Below are 17,535 nucleotides of genomic sequence, written 5' to 3'. Positions count from 1 at the left end.
GTGCTAACCACATTTTGGAGAAAAGAGCCAAACAAATGGACAGTTTTGATATGGATGATGTGATGAAATTAAGACAAACGTCATCAGATGGGATCAAGAAATTGTTTCTCACATATCCCGTGGTAGGAATTTAGAATGCTTTGTAGGAAACTGAATTGTTTATCACATACAAAAAACCCAAGAGTTGTTGCTTAATTCCTATCCATAATATGGTATGGGAATGAGCTGGAGTATGATCTGCAAGTCATTCCTTTTTTTTGTGTTCATTCAAACAGTGTAAGAACTACAGACTATTATTCCTGGTCCCATATGAAACATCATGGAGCAACACTCTTCAAGTGAGAGCCACAAGACTCACAAGTGATATCTGACATGGTGGGTCAGACTGACAAGTGGGTGAACATGCCTACATGTATGTACTACAGGAGAGCTTTTTTACCTCTCCTCTATACAAAATATAAAGCAAGAAAAGATGAAAGGAATATACTCTCAAACATTTCAGAGGTTGTTTGGTGATGAGAGCACTTCTACAGGAGATTATCAATATAGTCTCATATTTCCTCTTCTTTCATATAATGCTTGGCTTCTGATATGTCTGGTAAAAGGAGAACTCCTCATCTCAACTCCACTGTAATTGGATAGATGTGGTCTAAGTGGGTCTGCTGGATCACACTTCACAAAGAAAAACAAATCTGTTCCTCTTGTAAAACTAATCTGTTTATCCCTCTGCACTGTTGTTCATCTATAAAGTGGTAATTACAATAACTTCTCCCTTGAGCAATCAAGTGACTGATGTGCATGCAGTGGGTCAGGGCAAATCTGTTTCTCATCTCCCTTGGAAGCAGTCAAAATATCCAAATACTTTTTTGATAACTCATGCTAAGTGCAACTGTTAACATTTCTACTTCCTTTCATAGTTGTCTTTAGAGAAAAAAGAGAAACACTTTGCAGTTAGTTTTCAAACTAGTATCACCAGCACAAATTAAAGAGATTTCATCCATCCCCACAGCAAAACTGCTTCCTATAAATCAGGTAATGAGATGTTCTAAGGCTCATGGAGTGGCATCTGGGTACACCTAGCTTTATGTACAAATTCACATCAGTCTTTATGTCTTTTCTTCTTTTTATGTGTTTTAACAAAACACAGCCATTCCTCATGGAAAATTACAGAGCAGCATTCAGCCGCAATGAATTGCTTCAAATAGCAGTAGATAACTGTAGTTACTCAGGCTAATTCCTTGCCTGCCCACTTTATTCAATCACAGTTGTAACTGGACCCATCTGAGAGAGTGGTGAGTACAGGAGAGCCAGGAGGGAAGATTAGCACAAACACAAATATAGGTCACACCAAAAGACAAATAATAAGTCACTTTTTCATATCAAGAATAAATAAATCAGCTGTTCTTGCAAATGGTGTTGATACTGCTTGTAATCTGCTGATTGCCAGGCAAGCAAAGACCACTGTCAGTCAAGATAAAAGCACTCTAGATAAAAGGATTAGTCAATATTTATAGAACTGTATAAGCAGTTCAAATAGCTCAGGTTGGAGATGTTAGCATGTAAAAAGAGTATTCTTAAAAGATGTAAGACATACCTAAACAAGTGGAAAAGCAACTATTTTTTTCCATTAGTTACATGCATTATCTCAGCTAAGCATACTTGTGTTTTTAAGGGAAAAAGGAAAGTAGAATTATACAGCATTTTCTCTTCTAAATATATTACACACTGACATAAAACTTCATGAGAATGTGAATGTGAATATTTTTAAAGATGATTACTTTTCCCACCTGTGAAGCTTTTTTTCAAAACAGAGATTAAACAGTTCCTTTGAGTTAGTTTGATAGCACCACTCGTCTGTCTCCTTTTTTCACTTACACCTTATTACTATATGGTGGCCATTTTCTGTTAACCCTGAATTAAACTCTCTTTCAAATTTAGCAGCAAAGGTTTCCTGCAGAAGCAGGATGACAAAAGCAATTATTCAAGCATAATTCTACCGAATGCCACTGATTTTCATTTTGACTAAACAATTATAAAAGTAATATCTAAATGACACTTTTGATACACATCTTTGGTTAGAAATGTGCTTACAGCTTTTTACCTTTCCAGTCCCATGACACTAAATAAATATCAAGAAACTACAAACAAGCAATCTGGATAGGTACTACACATTCAATACAGTCTAAGTGCACATTCAAATTCACAAAAAGAAAATATTTACCTGTAAACATTGTCATTAAAATGATGTAAACTTGTATCCTAATTGCAACCATCTTTTTCCGCAGGAAAATTTCCAAAGAAAAAGATTGTTTAGCACTTAAGCAGTCGACAGAGTAAATTTCTGTAAAATTCACAACAGTTCTTAGTATAAAGGTTTCCTTTCCAGGATTAGCTTGCTCCCCTTCTGTACCTGCTGATGTAGTCTGATGGTGTATTTTGCCCAAGCCAGATCAACAAGGCTTAAAGTAAGACCCATTAAACTGCTTACACAATAGATATGTATCCTATTTAAATTATTTTGTCTCCAAATTCATGCTCACACTGAACATTGTTTGTGTTTCACAGAAATACATATTATTAGGATCCATTCAAAACTGATTGGTCACTTTTTTTTTTTTCTCGTTTTGCAAGGTGTTGTTTTTTAAGACTTTTTTCCTTTCAAGAGGTTTGTTAATCCAGATCAACTCTGTCATGGTCACTGTCATTCATAGAAACTGTACATCTAAATAAGCAGATAGAAAGGATCTAAAATTTGATCCTATTTCTTTATTTATAAAATATTTTTGTTCCATTTGCTCTCTCTACTTAATGGAAGTCTGTGTCTCTAGATTTTTGAGTGTGCTAAAGACACATAAAAAATTATTTACTAAACCAATTTTTTTCCCTCAGCTCTTGAGCAACACATTTTGATTTAGACAAAATTTCAAGAAGGGAAAATAGAGTTTAGGAGATTTAACTACTTATTTCTGTTATAATTTTAGCAGCAGACATTATTTTTGGCACTTACATTAATCTATTTTTTCTTCTCCCTCAACTCATTTTTCCTAATTAGGAAATTCCTGACCTTGTGTCACATTTCAGTTTAGGTTCACCAAAAGACTCATACACAGAACACAATTCTGAATTAATTTAATCTACAGTTCACAATTGCTTTTGTGGAGATGCTCAGTAAGCTGCTGCTTCTTCCAGTCTCTGACACAGGCATCAAGTGAGTTTTTCTATAATACATTTAAATATTAAAGGGTAAAAATTTCACCCAGACTCTTGGAAAGGTGAGTAAGGCAACTTTAAACAAAATAAAGTTAATTTTGATAAATTAGTGTGAATGCACTTAATTAGTAGTGCTTATCAGTCATCTCATGCTGCAGTTTGATGTTGAATGTGCACTTTATTTTGAATATTGCAAGAAGTTGGAGGTTCTCAGTAACTGTCATTCCTTTTGCAGTGTGACTATGACAATAGGACTCTGAGGGAAGGTTATGAGCTGACACAGAGTCAACAGTTGGGGACAGACCTCTGCTCTTACAGGTCAGTGACAACATGGGGCTGCACACTGAGACAGGGGAACTTCAGAGCAGTGCTCTCAGCAAACAGCCCAAAACTGTGCCAGAACCACTGGTGGGAGTTTGAACAAACTTGGCAGGTGCAGACACTAATTATAGTCAGATATTGCATTTAATAACATTTTCATATACAAACCAAGGAGAATACTCCATGTGAAACCACCGCAACGCAGGCAAAAAATTTGTGTAATCCTACCCAGAAAGTAATTGTCAGAGGTTCCCTGTCAAACTGGGATTTGATTATGGTTTGGGATTGTCCTGGCTTTGCTCTGGTTGGTGTTTTTATAAAATATGTGGATGTTGTCTCAGAAAGCTTGCCTAGTAAGTTGTCTGATAAAGCAGGGTTAAGAGAAACCTTTGATTTTTTTTACAGATAAAATTACTTTTATAGGTGAACATAAGAAATTGGAGAAATGGTCTGAAAAAGATTGTATTCAATTCTGGAAGAGCTCACTCAGTTTCTATAGTCTCAGGCGGAATAACCAGCAAGCAGGTGGGAAAATAGTTTCAGTCTACAATGCTTCAGTTTCACTGAGTCCACTTTTAGTTCTGCACTGCAAGGAAGATTTGGATTAATTAGGAAGAATTCAAGGAAGGCAATGAGAATGACCACAGTTGGAGGAAAAAATGGCTTATGAGAAAAGGTTAAAAAAGTAGGGCTATTCAGTCAAAAGACAAGCAGAGGAAATGGGATGTGGTAAGAGTTTTTCAGCCCTGAGACCACAGTAAACCGGTGAAAAAGTCACAGGTTTGGCCTGCACAAGGAACATCCAGGTCACACTCTAAGAAAATATTTCTAGTGATAGTAAGATGACAAAGCCTTTGCATATTATATCAACTGGGAGCCATAAACTCCATTGTGGATCCTTAAATATTGGTTTTTTATTCTTGTAGTTTTGTTAATAAACTTTCTTTATTCCTTTTAAGTTTAAGCCTGTTTTTCCCTTCTCCTAATCCATATCTCACAGCAAGAAATGAGTAAGTTTTCCAGTGATTTTTTAGCTAATGCTTTAAAACCACGACAGAGACAAAAATGCAGTGAGACACAAGCCAGCAGATGCTACCTTAGACCCATAGACAGTCCAAACAATACCTGCATGTCTGTCCCTTCCAAGTCTATTTTTCCATGGTTTTGTGCCTCCATTGAATTAAATAATTCCCAGCAACTGAGCTGTAGGTGTGTCAAACTATACCTGCACATACTGGTATCTCTACACATACAGGTATCAAATGCAAGCAGGAGTAAATCTTGGAGAAACTCAGATTGTAGCATCCCATTTAGAATAGACTTTATGGAAGGCAAAGAGTTTGCAATAGCACTTCCTCCACCTTTTATTTTAGAGTTTTGGAAATGTCTGTTATAAAATCCTACCCCAGGTGCAAACAAGTCTCTCTTCAAGGGACTCATTAATCCTGAGGCCAACAGAAAGATCTGGCAGAGCACATATTCTTCAGGGCCCCAGGTTTTAGCAGACAATCATGAAAATTCTAACTTTGCCACATCTGTGTAGGTAATTGCAAAGAGATAATTACTTTTTGCTGGAAGGAGGAAATGCACGTTCATGAGTAAGTGCAAGGAAATAAATTTACCATCTCTGTGTCATCGTAATTATACCCCATGCTTGTGTGTATAAATCAGTCACCATGCAGGTCAGGAAGGAAGTTTTACTCTTATGTACATCACTGTGGAGCAAGTGAAGGATATTTAAATGGGGTTTTTTTTTCACCTATTTTTCGCCAGTAAAGAACCTGCTTACATTTGATACTGCACATAATGTGACCGGTGCTCTGATCTTGAGTGGCAATTTCTGCTGCTCTCCTGTCAGGAAAAGCTTGTGCAAAATGAAGGACAGAACACAGAGCAGAGCTGGAGCACATGGAAACAGGATTCTTTAAAATAGTAGGATAACAAGCATTTGTTAACATTGGGCTAATTTGCACATGATACCTTTCACACACAACTCTATTTTTGTAGTCATTAGACCTTGCTAGTTATTCCTTGATTGTAGACAAATTCATTATTCTGCTATTTTTCCTCCTGCCATTTGAAATGTATGTATAAAGTTAATACTGGCTAGGAAAATAATTAAAATAGAAAAAGAGTTGAGTGGCTTGACTTAATCATTAAATATGTCACTCTAGCTAAGGGATATGGAATTCATAATGTGCTACGTTCAGAATGGCATGTTGTAATTCAGTCTTTTTAAATGTTGCTGGCCTGAAGCTTCATAGACCAGTTTGAATTTTCAGTAAAAATGGGTTTTTTTAAAGTAATAAAAACCCCCAATCCCTTAATCTCTTCAATCAATAAAGGTTTTCTGAGAGCAAAAGTACTTGGAAATGTTTTTCCACTTGTTTCACATGTTTTTTCACACCTAAAATAGTTTTCATTTGAAAAGAAAAAAAAATAGAGAAGAAGAAAATCATGTACATGCTGTAGGTGATTAGTTGTTTAGTGAGATCTGGTGTACTTTATTTTAGAAATACTGGAGCCAGCCGTCTGTGCTGAGCTTGGCTGCAGCTCCTAGGTGGATGAGGCAGTTCTGAGGGCCCTGAGCGCAGCCACGCGCGCGGCCAGGGCTCAGGGGACACTGCCTGGCAAGGACTAGGGCCCTGTCCTGCAAGGGCAGCACAGCAATGCTGCTGCTTGTAGCCTGCACCTCCAGCCTCTGTTTCAATTTGCACAGCCAGCCATGTGGATCCAATTGTGGGATTAGGGTCTGAATTTGGAGTAAAGAAAAACTCATTGAAGAAATATGTCCCTGTGTGGCACTCATTTTGACTGATGGAGGCAAGGAAGAAAAGCAAATGGTGGCAGCCCAGTTTTCACAGGCAGCATCCTTCTGGAGTGGTTTTCCTGGCTGCACAAACATGTTGTAGCTATGGCCATGCTGATGGTATGAGATAGGAAGGGGAGAAGAGAGGAGGGAGAGCACAACTACAGGGTGTGACAGGTTAAAGCAGAGAAAGGTGATGGAAAAAAGAGTAAGTAAGATTTTAGAGACTAAAGAGATGAAAAAGTAGTGGAAGATATGACTGGGGAAAGGGAAATAAAAACATGGGAATCAATAGTACCCCTGAAGATACTTGTTTTGGCATTTGAGACAGAATTCTTGTGGACATGTGGGCATTTGGGAATAGTAAGAGAACAGAGTATATGTGTATGGCCATCAATCTATACAGGATGTGTGAGGGATGCTAAGAAAGACTGTAGATCATAGATAAGGTCTACACAGAGATCTGGGCTAAAACTGAGAGTGGGAAAAGGAGACCATGGGAGCAAAACCAGAGACAAAAAATTCAGAAAAAAACAGCCATAGATATTTTTTTTGTAATCAAACAGCTACGTGCCCTGGAGCAGAGAAGTCCATTCACAAAACAGAGAATTAGGACAGAATCATAGAAAAATTTACATTGAAAGGGACCTTCAAGGGTCCAGTGACTCAAAGGGTCAGGACATCATCCAGAGAAGAAATTGTAATAGCAGGTTTCAGAGAATTTGTTATTTATACCTGATTCTGGACCAGATATTGAGAAGCCAAAGTAAGATATTTGGTGTTCTGCTTTCCAGTATGGGGATTTTTTTGGTGTCCTCTGTAAGTAGGAAAAAAGAGTATGTGTAATTCATTAATTTTTCGTGTATTACCTTTTAGAAAATGGTGGCAGGACTGTCAAATTCAAAGCATTAATGATTTGATTTGCATTTTCTGTAGATTTATGAGTTTGTACATTTAGATGATGTATGTGCATTTGAACTGAAGTATATCCAGAAGGATCTTAAAACTACCAATATCTTTAAGCTGTTTAATTAGGTCATACAAGGTCGCATTTCATTGACTTGAAAATCTGTTTGGAGCATATGATTCACTTTGGAATTAGAAAACAAATTCATTTTCCATCCTACAAACATTTGAGAGCTTTAAAAGAGTGCTTACTGTTGATGAACACACCCATTGTGAAATGTACAGTGTCTTGTCTCCCCTGAACAGGGTTTTCTGCCTTGTCTCTTGTTGGCTGTTTCCTGTTTGTCTTAACTGAGTTAGGTAAGTACAGCCACTGTGCTGTCTAGTGTGAAATAGCTTCTGGTCTGGAAAATTTCAGTCATTTGCAAGATTTTCTCATTTTGTTGTAACTAGTGTGAATCTCCACAATGTGCAAAAGTGACTGTGTTCACATAACTTCATTGTCAGTCCTTATTGAAACCAACTGAAATAGCCAGAAGGCCAGAAAATCATAATTTTAATAAGGCCTATAGAGTTTAATTGATAATGGAGATGTGAGAATAGAAAAATATAAAATATGAATGGGTGGGAACACATAGCAAGTTTATGCTGTATGTATTTTGAGCTGGGCACAGCATAACTGTATAAAGAGCATAGCTATGCTGTATATAATCACATTTCTCTGTTCCTAGAGTATATATATTTATATTATCTCTTTATATATAGAAAAAAATTCCAAGCTTTTTATGCTGAGTGATCCACTTTTTATTATTTTTTATGTGTGTTTTCTTTCCTGGGTAAACCATGACTTGCTCTAGAGCAGATGTAAATGCAGAAGACCTGAGATTTTAGGCTGTGATCTTTCAGTCCAGCTCTGTGTCAGTGGGAAGGGCAGAGGATCGTATCTCTTTTCACTTCAGCAGCAGTGTACATTCGTCACATTCTCTGCAGTGTTAGTCCTTTTTTAGTGTGAAAACTCATCTAAAAGGTGGCTTCATTCATCTAAGGTTTCATATGCTTAAGTCCTCCCAAGGCTGGGAAGACTGAGACACAAACTAGCTTCATTTTTGCTTGGTCACATAGCAATCCCAATGGCAGTGGGACAGCATGGACCTCAGCTAGGACTTTGTGTGCTTGCCATGGAATCCTGGCTTCCTGATGGGGAATTTCCTGGAGCATATTAGAGGTATGAGATTCACCTAGATAAGATCTAGTTTTTCTATGTCTTTATGTGTTACAGTTAACTTCTGTAGCTGTGCAGACTTTTTCATAGTACAGCATTTAAATAGTTTTCTTTATTTGGTACTACAGGCAATGATTTACCATGATGTTCTGGCCTCACAAACAGGTCTAATAACAGATTCTGAACCTTCTTTGTTAAGAAAAAATAGCGCCCACAGGACAGAAACTACAGCCATAATTGTATTGATCATTATAATTCTCTACATTAGTGTCATGTTGTTAGCACAGCCAGACTCGAAGAATTACAGCAGTGGGAGAGCAATCTGAATCAGATACACCAATTCTACTTCTAGCAGTCAATTATCAGCATAAATTAGGTGTCTATACCAGGTTTATTTTTCTTCTCTCCAAGACTGTTTATTGAAAGTGCAAAGTTCATTGTCAACCAGGGAAAGAATGTGTTTTCTTTAATCTGGTTCTCCTTACATAATCAACAGAAGTCCTTTTCTAAGTTAATTCAAATATTTTTAAAGGGATCAGCATTAAGGTCATCAGTAAAAGGCTAGCTTAACTTCTTTGAAATTCTCCTTGTACTGGAAAAAAATCAGTTCAGGCACCTGCACAGAAGCAGGTTGATCCTTACTAGAGTCACCTCTGAGTTTACTTCAAACAGTGCCAATGAACAGACATGAAACTACTGGGCTTTATCACTTGTTCCTCTTATTAGCAAACAGTGTATAATTAAGAGCTAGATGCTACAGGGAACAATTAAAGTAAGAGCTTTTATATAGTATATCACATAAAATTAGTTTTGGTGCCCATTTTATCAGCTTATTTTTATTATTCAAAATCCCAACATATTCTTTATGCCCTTGAGAAGACCTTAGACCTAGGACTCATCAGTGCTAATTAATTGCCAGCAAACTGCAAAACTGCTGAGTCCAATCCAACAAAAGCATTAAAGTGATTTTTTTATTTATTAACAACTAAAATGGGAATTGTGTGTATATATATATATATATATACACTCACATACATATATACATATATGTATATAGATACACACACATATGTGTATGTATGAATAGATGTATGTATACATACATATGTGTATACATAATTAGAAAGAGTTCTTTATGCACCTGAGAGCTTGTGCTACCATTCAGAGGGACCTCAGCAGGCTGGGAAAATAGGTGATCTTCAGGATGCCCATGAAATCCTGCAAAGGGATTCTCCTCCAAGTCCTGTGCCTGGGGACAAAAAAGCCCAGCAGAAGAAGTTGGGGCCAGCTGGCTGGAAAGCAGCTCTGCCCTGCTCTGAGCAAGCTGGGCTTGAGGCAGACATGGGCCCTGGCAGCAGAGAGGACCTACAGACTCATGGGCTTTGCTCGGAATTGTGTTGCCACTGGGTCAGGGCAGGTGACTCTTCAGCTCTGCTCACCACCAGGGACAACATACCAAGCCCAGCTTTGCTCTCCCCCAGGTACAAAAAAGGAGCAGCAATACTGGAGCAGGTCCAGCCAGAGGCCCTAAAGGGGTTTAGGAATGAAAAATCCTAATGATCCTAATGAAGAGAGACAGAGAGAGCTGGGGCTGCTCAGAAGTTGAAATGAAAGCTCCTGTTTAAATGCAGGAGACAGCCTTCAATTTAAATACAATATTATATTATTATATATTAAAATATAATATATAAACTTCACCCCAATTAACTTGTTCCTTCCTTTTGAAGAACTGTGTATTGCCTGACTTTGTGAATGTGGTTGCTCTCATGGACGGAATTCTTCTCAAGACATAGTCACGCAAGTGTGACTCTCAGCTGTCCTGCTTTCAATTTCAAAATGCTGTATCTTGTAAAATGACTCTTTTTAACGGCCACAGGTGGGAAATCTGGCACATAATTGTATTGTAGAAGCTAAGAATATTTGCGTTCCTTACTCTATTCTCCTTGTACACAGTGTTAAGCCAAGGAAGGTTTAGAAGATTATGTGTATATGACAGCCCTGAGGATTTCTGTCATCGTGATTTTCCTTCCAACTCTTTTTCTGAAGAGCATAATAACCTATGACAACTAAGCTTTATTCTCTGAGGAGCCTGAGATTGCTTCTGTTTAATGGATGAGACAGTTTGTGGTCTATCAGTTCTAGACTCCCCCATCTCAACCTGTGGTACCTCTCCAATATTTCCCATCTGTTCTGACCTGTGTGATCAAAAGGTCATGTCCTGAAGTCATACCAGAATCCAAACACTCACTCCTACCACGGGCCAGACTATTAATGCAACCCATTTAATTTACATCAACTTGGAACTTGACATTCAATTTCTCAGTCGAGAAGCAATTATTTTTAAAGGAACACGCCAACAATATTGCTTGGCTTAGAATGGTGAAAGTTCAAAAGGGTAAAAAACATTTCACACCATAAATAAAGAATTGATTATACTTGAAAACAAAGTTTGTAATTACTACTGACATTTCTGAGCCTAGATGAGGTGCCTTTTATGCTTTAAAAACTGATGTCATTCCTGCCACTGGCATTATGGGAACCTTATGTAAGGGGTGAAATAGTCCTTTGCTGATATTTTAAGTACAAAGAGGAAAACATGAATATTTTGCACAATTCCTGGATCAAACGCTTATTTTTTTTGTCAAGAAGGGGTGCAAAATTCTTTGTGGGTGCATCCCTTCAGCCCAATAGCCTGTCAGCAGGACCACTGGCATAATTAGTAAAATTCTTAATTTGTTGTTCTTCTTGCGTGAAAGCCAAGCCTACAATGTGCTACGAAATTTTAACTAGGAATAGCCCTGTCTGGGTCATCACATTACTCTTTTCTACTCGAAACCATGGTGCTTGTTTTGTCCATACAGCCCTGGGTAGATTCTGCAAGACTGGCTGCAGACCAATATCCCTGAGCTTCACGTGGAAGATCCTGCTAACCAAACTGCTAACCAAAAGCTGAAAACTGCCACTAAGAAGTCGGACTGCCAAACTGTTCATCAGAAAGTCTTTGAGAAGCAGCATCTCCCAGATGAGGCTGCAATGACAGCCCTGACACCGCAGCTCTAGCCAGAACTCACTGTCTCACAGATGCTGGACGTGGACAGCATTTCACACTCCCTCTGCTGGCTCACAGGTACAGAAGGGCTACAGAGACCTGGTTCCCAGAGCTCTGCTGGTACCAAAATGCTGATTTCAATCCAAACAAATTGCATGTTTTCACAGCGCTGATACTTTTTTGGCAAGGTAATACCAAAATTTTATGCTGTGTAAAAACTTTAACTTTTAAACAAAGTTATGAATGGCATTATACCATTATTATATATTTGATGCCATAGCAGTTTAACAGCAGCCTGCATATTTTAATTTTTTATCTCAATGTAGGTCAATATTGTCTTCATAACAAACATATGCAGATTTGGCATGCAAAGATCATGCATTTCCCACTGTCAGAAGCCAGGCGTGTAAAATAATTATTTAGTAGTGAAGACAGAAACTCTCCTTATTGGCCAGCATCCTGCAAATTTTGCAGAAAGGAATGAAGACAAATCCTTGATTCTCAACTCAAAACAATCCAGCCAGAAAACTGTGCCCTTCAAAACAGCAAAAATTAATGTTGGGGACCTTTTTAACTAGAAAGGCTTTCTACAAGCAGAACAATAAAGTCCTCTGAATTAGCTGTTATGTATGTGCTTACACGTGTGTGTTTCTTTGTGTATTAGCACATTATGTGCAAGAACACACATTTATTCCACAGGCAAATGGTTCAGAATTACCAGCTCATGTGATTTTTCTGACTGAATTCCACCAACTTCTCCCATGCCACTCATATGTTCCTCCGTTATGCAGGGAAAGAGAAGTATTCCCTCTTAAATGTTTGGCTATATAATTTAGTGTATTTCCAATAAACTGGATTTTAATGGGGTTCACAATTGTGACATTATTAGAGCTGGTTTTGAAATAATCTGTTGAACAAAACACTAAACTATTAAATCAGGTAATTTTGTTTATCACTTGAAATTTGACCTTAAATATGCCATAAATTAAAAAGCATTGAGAAAGCAAAACATATTAGTCCCATAGCATAGGTCTTCTCTTTACTGTCTACCTGCCAAGCACTTTCTCCAAAGCTGGATGTGTAGATTTAAAGAAAGTTCCTTTCTGTTTGGGCAGAAGTTATGCATCTGCTAAACTTTGCAATTTGACTGTAACTGAACCAGAACAATGCAGTCTTACACAAAGCAGTGCTAAAAAGCATATTCTGAGATGGACAATCCAATTCTGAAGGAGATGAGCCAAGTTCTGCTGTCAGTTTAGTGTGTGCAGTACCTTTGGTTTCACCTGGGTTTGTGCATTGTTATCATTTAGACCACACTTTAAACTCAAGTCTCATTAGTGGTAGCCTGGGCCATCAGATGTGTAACACTGCTGGGCTGGGGAAAAAAAAAGAAAGAACTGCAAGGGCCAGAGATTCTTCAACAGAGAAAGACAGAACTGAGCAGGTTCATAAGCTCAGTCAAGAGGTGGCAAAATTGGATTGTAAGAGGCTATAAATATATGAATTATGCCAATTAAAGAGGCTAGGAAAGGTTTATCCAGAGATTTAAGAAAGACATCAAAAAAAGTAAGTAGGCAGTACTTGAAGAAGGCCCCAGGAGGAAAACTCTTACTGGATAGACTGGACCTAACAAGTAGGCAATCACATGATTGAATGAACCACCAAGAATGAGTGTCAGGAAAATAACAGGTGCTTAAAAAACATTATTCCTGATGCCAAACAATATCCAACTGCCCTTTTTTTGTCAGGATTATTTTTATTTTTTTTTAATTTAAGCATTTTCTGCCAGGTACTGGACATAATAATTCATTAAATCATAGGACATTATCTGTCTGTGTGTTGCAAGACCTGGGAGTTCATGGATTAAAAGTTGTCCATCCCTTCCTCCTTCCCTTCAAGGAAAAAGCTTTTCATGCTAAAAAGTATTTATGTGCAACACTGTTTAACACAGAGAGATGTGCCAGATTCAAAATATCCACTGCTTCCAGGCTCTGTCAATCACACTGGACTAAATTATACAACTTAACATATCGATGCAACTAGAGAGATCATAGTAATGATGAGTCAGCTGTCAAATTTTAAAGCATAAAACTCTATATATGTTCTGAAAATAATAATGGTAGATGCTTCCTAATGTTTGAGTATCATATATCTCTAAGTAAAGGAAAAAAAATCCCCAAAACATCTGACCTCTGTGCACTCCTTCGCTGCTGGATAATGCAGAAGTGATGGCTGACAAATCTTTGCATTCCTAGCTGCAACTTGCAACAAGGAAAGAGATTGTAACATATATTTTTTTTAAAAAAATATACATAGCTATATCAGGGCTCTAAATATCAGTCTCAGTGCTATAAACCAGGTTTGGGAGCTAATTCTTTAAAGAGTTATCATGTAAAGCTCAAGAGCTCATTTCCTAATGATCATAGTCCAGCTTTTACAAAATTTTAACATAAAGTGGCATTACCAGTAAAAATACCTTTCTGTCAAAAACTTCCCTTGAACAATAGAAATAACAGGGACAAGCTGGAATTTTCAATAAAGCCAAATTTTATTTCACTAAAAGGAGTCCTCTGCATAGTCAGTACCCATGCTAGGTGCGTATTTTGTTTCTAGGATCTGAAACTATTTCAGTCTCTACTTGGAGCACATTAGTTGTGGTAAGTGGATCTGATAATGATGTACAAACACATCCTTCATGGGCTGTGAGATCCCACTGTTCACTGAAGTAATGTCATTCATTATTATCCTACTGGACCTCATTCTATTTTTTGGAAGTGGGGATAACACACAAATATTCAGATTCTAGTGAGGTGAAACCCAAGCTGCAGAATATTGTAATCACAGAAATGTTTTCAGCGTTTATTAATAACACTTAGGGACACATGCTACTCTTTTCTGAAGTGTCTTCCACTAAATCAGGATTCTTTAACCAGTGGTTAACACTAGTAACCATTACAAGTAGAGTCAATGCCTTCAAGCAATTGCTCTCACAGTCGGCTGCCATGCAGGGGGCAAGTTAAGTCATAAGAAGATTAATCTTTGCCAAAAAAAAAAAAGCTATTAGGCTTTCATAAAGTGTCTCAAGATATGGGCTGTTAAGGAAAGAGCTGTCATGAAAAACACAAGTCAGTCTTAGTTGCTGTGGTGATTTATATGGTGAAAGAATGTAAAAATTACACTTTCTTTTACTAGATGGTATTTCTTTAAATTGTTCAAGAGGACATTTCCCTGCAGTAGAAATGAAATTGAAATGTCCCAATTGTTCTGTAATGGTAACTGATAAAGGAATGGCAGATTCATAAATTCTTCCAGCTACAACCCAATTTCAGTGCTGCCCACAATGTTCTGAGGTATTGCTGCCCTTGCATGGCCATTACCGTAGAGAGTGTGTGAATTGTGAGCTCAGCCTTGGCTTTCCTACTGGGGAACTATCCAGAAAGAGTAATCACACCAACCTAATAGTGTGCTTGGTCTGGGAGCTAAGCATGTGACAAATCATTAGTGCTTGTTGCAGAGAAAGCAGTTTGATTGTGAATAAAGAGACAAGCAAGAAACCAGGGAGCATGCCTCATTCTTGGGGCCTGAAAGCATTTGCTTTCAGGAATAGACCACAGACCAATGATAAAGAATACACTTTGTCTTTCTAAGAGAATATTCTGATCATTTCCAAAAAGTAAGAAAAAGGGAGAGAAGGAAAAACTGCGTGGCAGAAATAGAGGAGGAACCAACTGAGAAGGAATCAATTCTGATGACAATGTGAACATCTCCCTACCAGGATGCTACTGATTGAAGAAATGTTAAATAGTATTAGTGGGTAGAATCATTAAAAGATTATCCAAGTGCTCTTTCAAGATCAGAGACTTTAGCAGAGTTTGAAAAGTACCTTAAAGTGCTAATTGTCTGTTTGGTGTAGGGTTTTTACAAGCAGTAGGTACCTGAGGGCATCCTGTGTTGGTCCAGCCCATGCCTAAGCTGGCCATGGAATGCTGGAGCTGCTGGAGCCTGGCTGGGAGCAGGGACAGGAGCTTCTCCTCCTTGCCCCTGTGCTTTTGAACACAGGGATGTGTGGAGATCACAGGGGCTGGGACAGAGACAGGGCAGTGCTGTAGAAATCTCTCTAGGAAAGCTGTAACTTTGCCATGCTCAGAAAACAGACACATTTTTCATGTTGTGCTGCACACCTGCCCAACACCACCAAATTGGTTTTATAAGGATTTCACAGCAGTCCAACAGTGAAAAAGGGATCCCATATTGACTGTGAATGGAGTTTGGGCAGTGAAGAAGTGTGTTTGCATGCCAATTACAGCCTCTCTGGTTCCAGAGTGGTAAGAAGTCCAGAGAGAGAGATCTCGAGCCCTGATTCTATTTTTTCAGCAATTCATGTGTGTAGTACACACAAATGTACTTGGAATTTTTCCTTAAACCAGCTAATTTGGATGGATATTTCATGCTATCAACATTTTTATTCTTGAAATTTTGTTTGTATGGGAATAATAATTAGCCAACAGTACCTCTGGATCTGTTAATTTTGAGTGCCTGTCTTACCTGTGGGAGAAGCCTGCGTCCCACTGAAAAGAGGAGTGGTGCTCTTGAAAACTTCTGAACTTGAAAATTGCTTTTTCTCTCTGTTTTTTCTCCTTTTTTCTCCTCACTCTTTCCTTGATCAACTTTGTCTTATTCTAAAGTCTCAGAATGAAGAGAAAATAAGCTTTTAAACTGTGATGACAGGCCATGAAATAAAGTGAATTAACCTGGTGTAATGGAGGAATGATTGACTACCATGGTGTGAACAGCTGAAGGACAGATGAGGAAATTAAGGAAAAATTGTATTTTGGAGATGAGAACTTTATTATTCATCTGCTTGATTTAATTTTTGTAAGTCAGATTGCTTTAAATAGCTGAGGATGGCAGCTGTGTGATCATTGTTCTGATGGTTAAGATTTAAAAAATAAAGAAGATGCATAATTATTTTTATAGTTATAAAAATATATGTATGTATTCTAAGCTTCCCAAGTTAGTGCAAATGTGCCCATGGTCCTACCCCCTACCCATAAATAGTATTTATGTCTGTCCCATGCTGTCAGAGGCCAGCAGAGAGGAGGATGGATGGTTCAGCCTGCCCTGCTGTCTGGTGGGTGCTCTGCCCACAGCAGCACCTACAGACATGCAGGGAGATGGAAGCTCTGTGTGCTCTGTGCTTCTGTCACCCTGGCTTAAGTGTAGAATGAGAGCCCAAATAATTCAGTTTCTTCGTACTGGTCCCATGACGTTCCCAGTTCAGTGTCTGGCTTGAGGTTTTCTTTACTTAGCTGAGTGTTCAGCACTCTCCCATACTGGCCATTTATCTGCCTCATCTTCTGGCTCTGGGAGACAGTTTCTTTCCCCCATGCATATGGCAGCAATTCAATATGCATACGACACCAGTCTGATCATATCATTTTCTCTTGCAGTAGTCCAACAGGCTGGGAAAAGGGCCAAGGAAATTTAAAAGGGAAAAACAGAAAACAAGACAAACAAAAAGGCCAAAAACCATTTAGGAATTCCTGATGCCAAAACAATCAACAGTGCTGGTGGCACAGCTGGCACACATCAGATAACAAGACACCAGCAGTGGCTCTCAGCAGCCAGCGCTGGTGTGTGACAGGCACCCTGCCTGCAGCCAGGGGAGTGGGCACTGCTGCTCTCATCCTCTCCATTCTGAAGGAAAATGCATGGGCTTCATCCCTGCTCCCAGCATTGTCACCCCCCTGCCCGGGGACCACGGGCAGCATGGATTTTTGGGCACAGGGAGCAGGACCTGCCTGCCTGGCACACTCATGCTCCTTGGGCTTCGCTCCATTCTGGAGTGTGTCACTTGGTAGACCTTGCACGTTCAGAAGCTCCCTGATTTTGACATGGTGTGAAGTTTATTAGTCTGGTGAAATGAGTCACTACCAAATCCATAGCTCTGCCTTTCTCTTTTCTCACAGGTTTTTGTGAGTGAAATGAAAAGTTTAGCCTTTCAAGTAACAGCCTTTT

General features: G+C 38.6%; 1 protein-coding gene across 1 annotated transcript in view; it reads right to left on the bottom strand.

Moving 5' to 3' along the window:
* CRB1 (crumbs cell polarity complex component 1) overlaps positions 1-17,535 on the bottom strand; it is a 93,871-nt gene that overhangs the window by 34,709 nt on the left and 41,627 nt on the right. The window lies entirely within an intron of this gene.

This window comes from Poecile atricapillus, chromosome 7 (genome assembly GCF_030490865.1).
Source record: "Poecile atricapillus isolate bPoeAtr1 chromosome 7, bPoeAtr1.hap1, whole genome shotgun sequence".
NCBI classification, from domain to species: domain Eukaryota; kingdom Metazoa; phylum Chordata; class Aves; order Passeriformes; family Paridae; genus Poecile; species Poecile atricapillus.
Note: the sequence above shows the minus strand (reverse complement) of the source record. Positions and strands in the feature narration are given on the sequence as shown.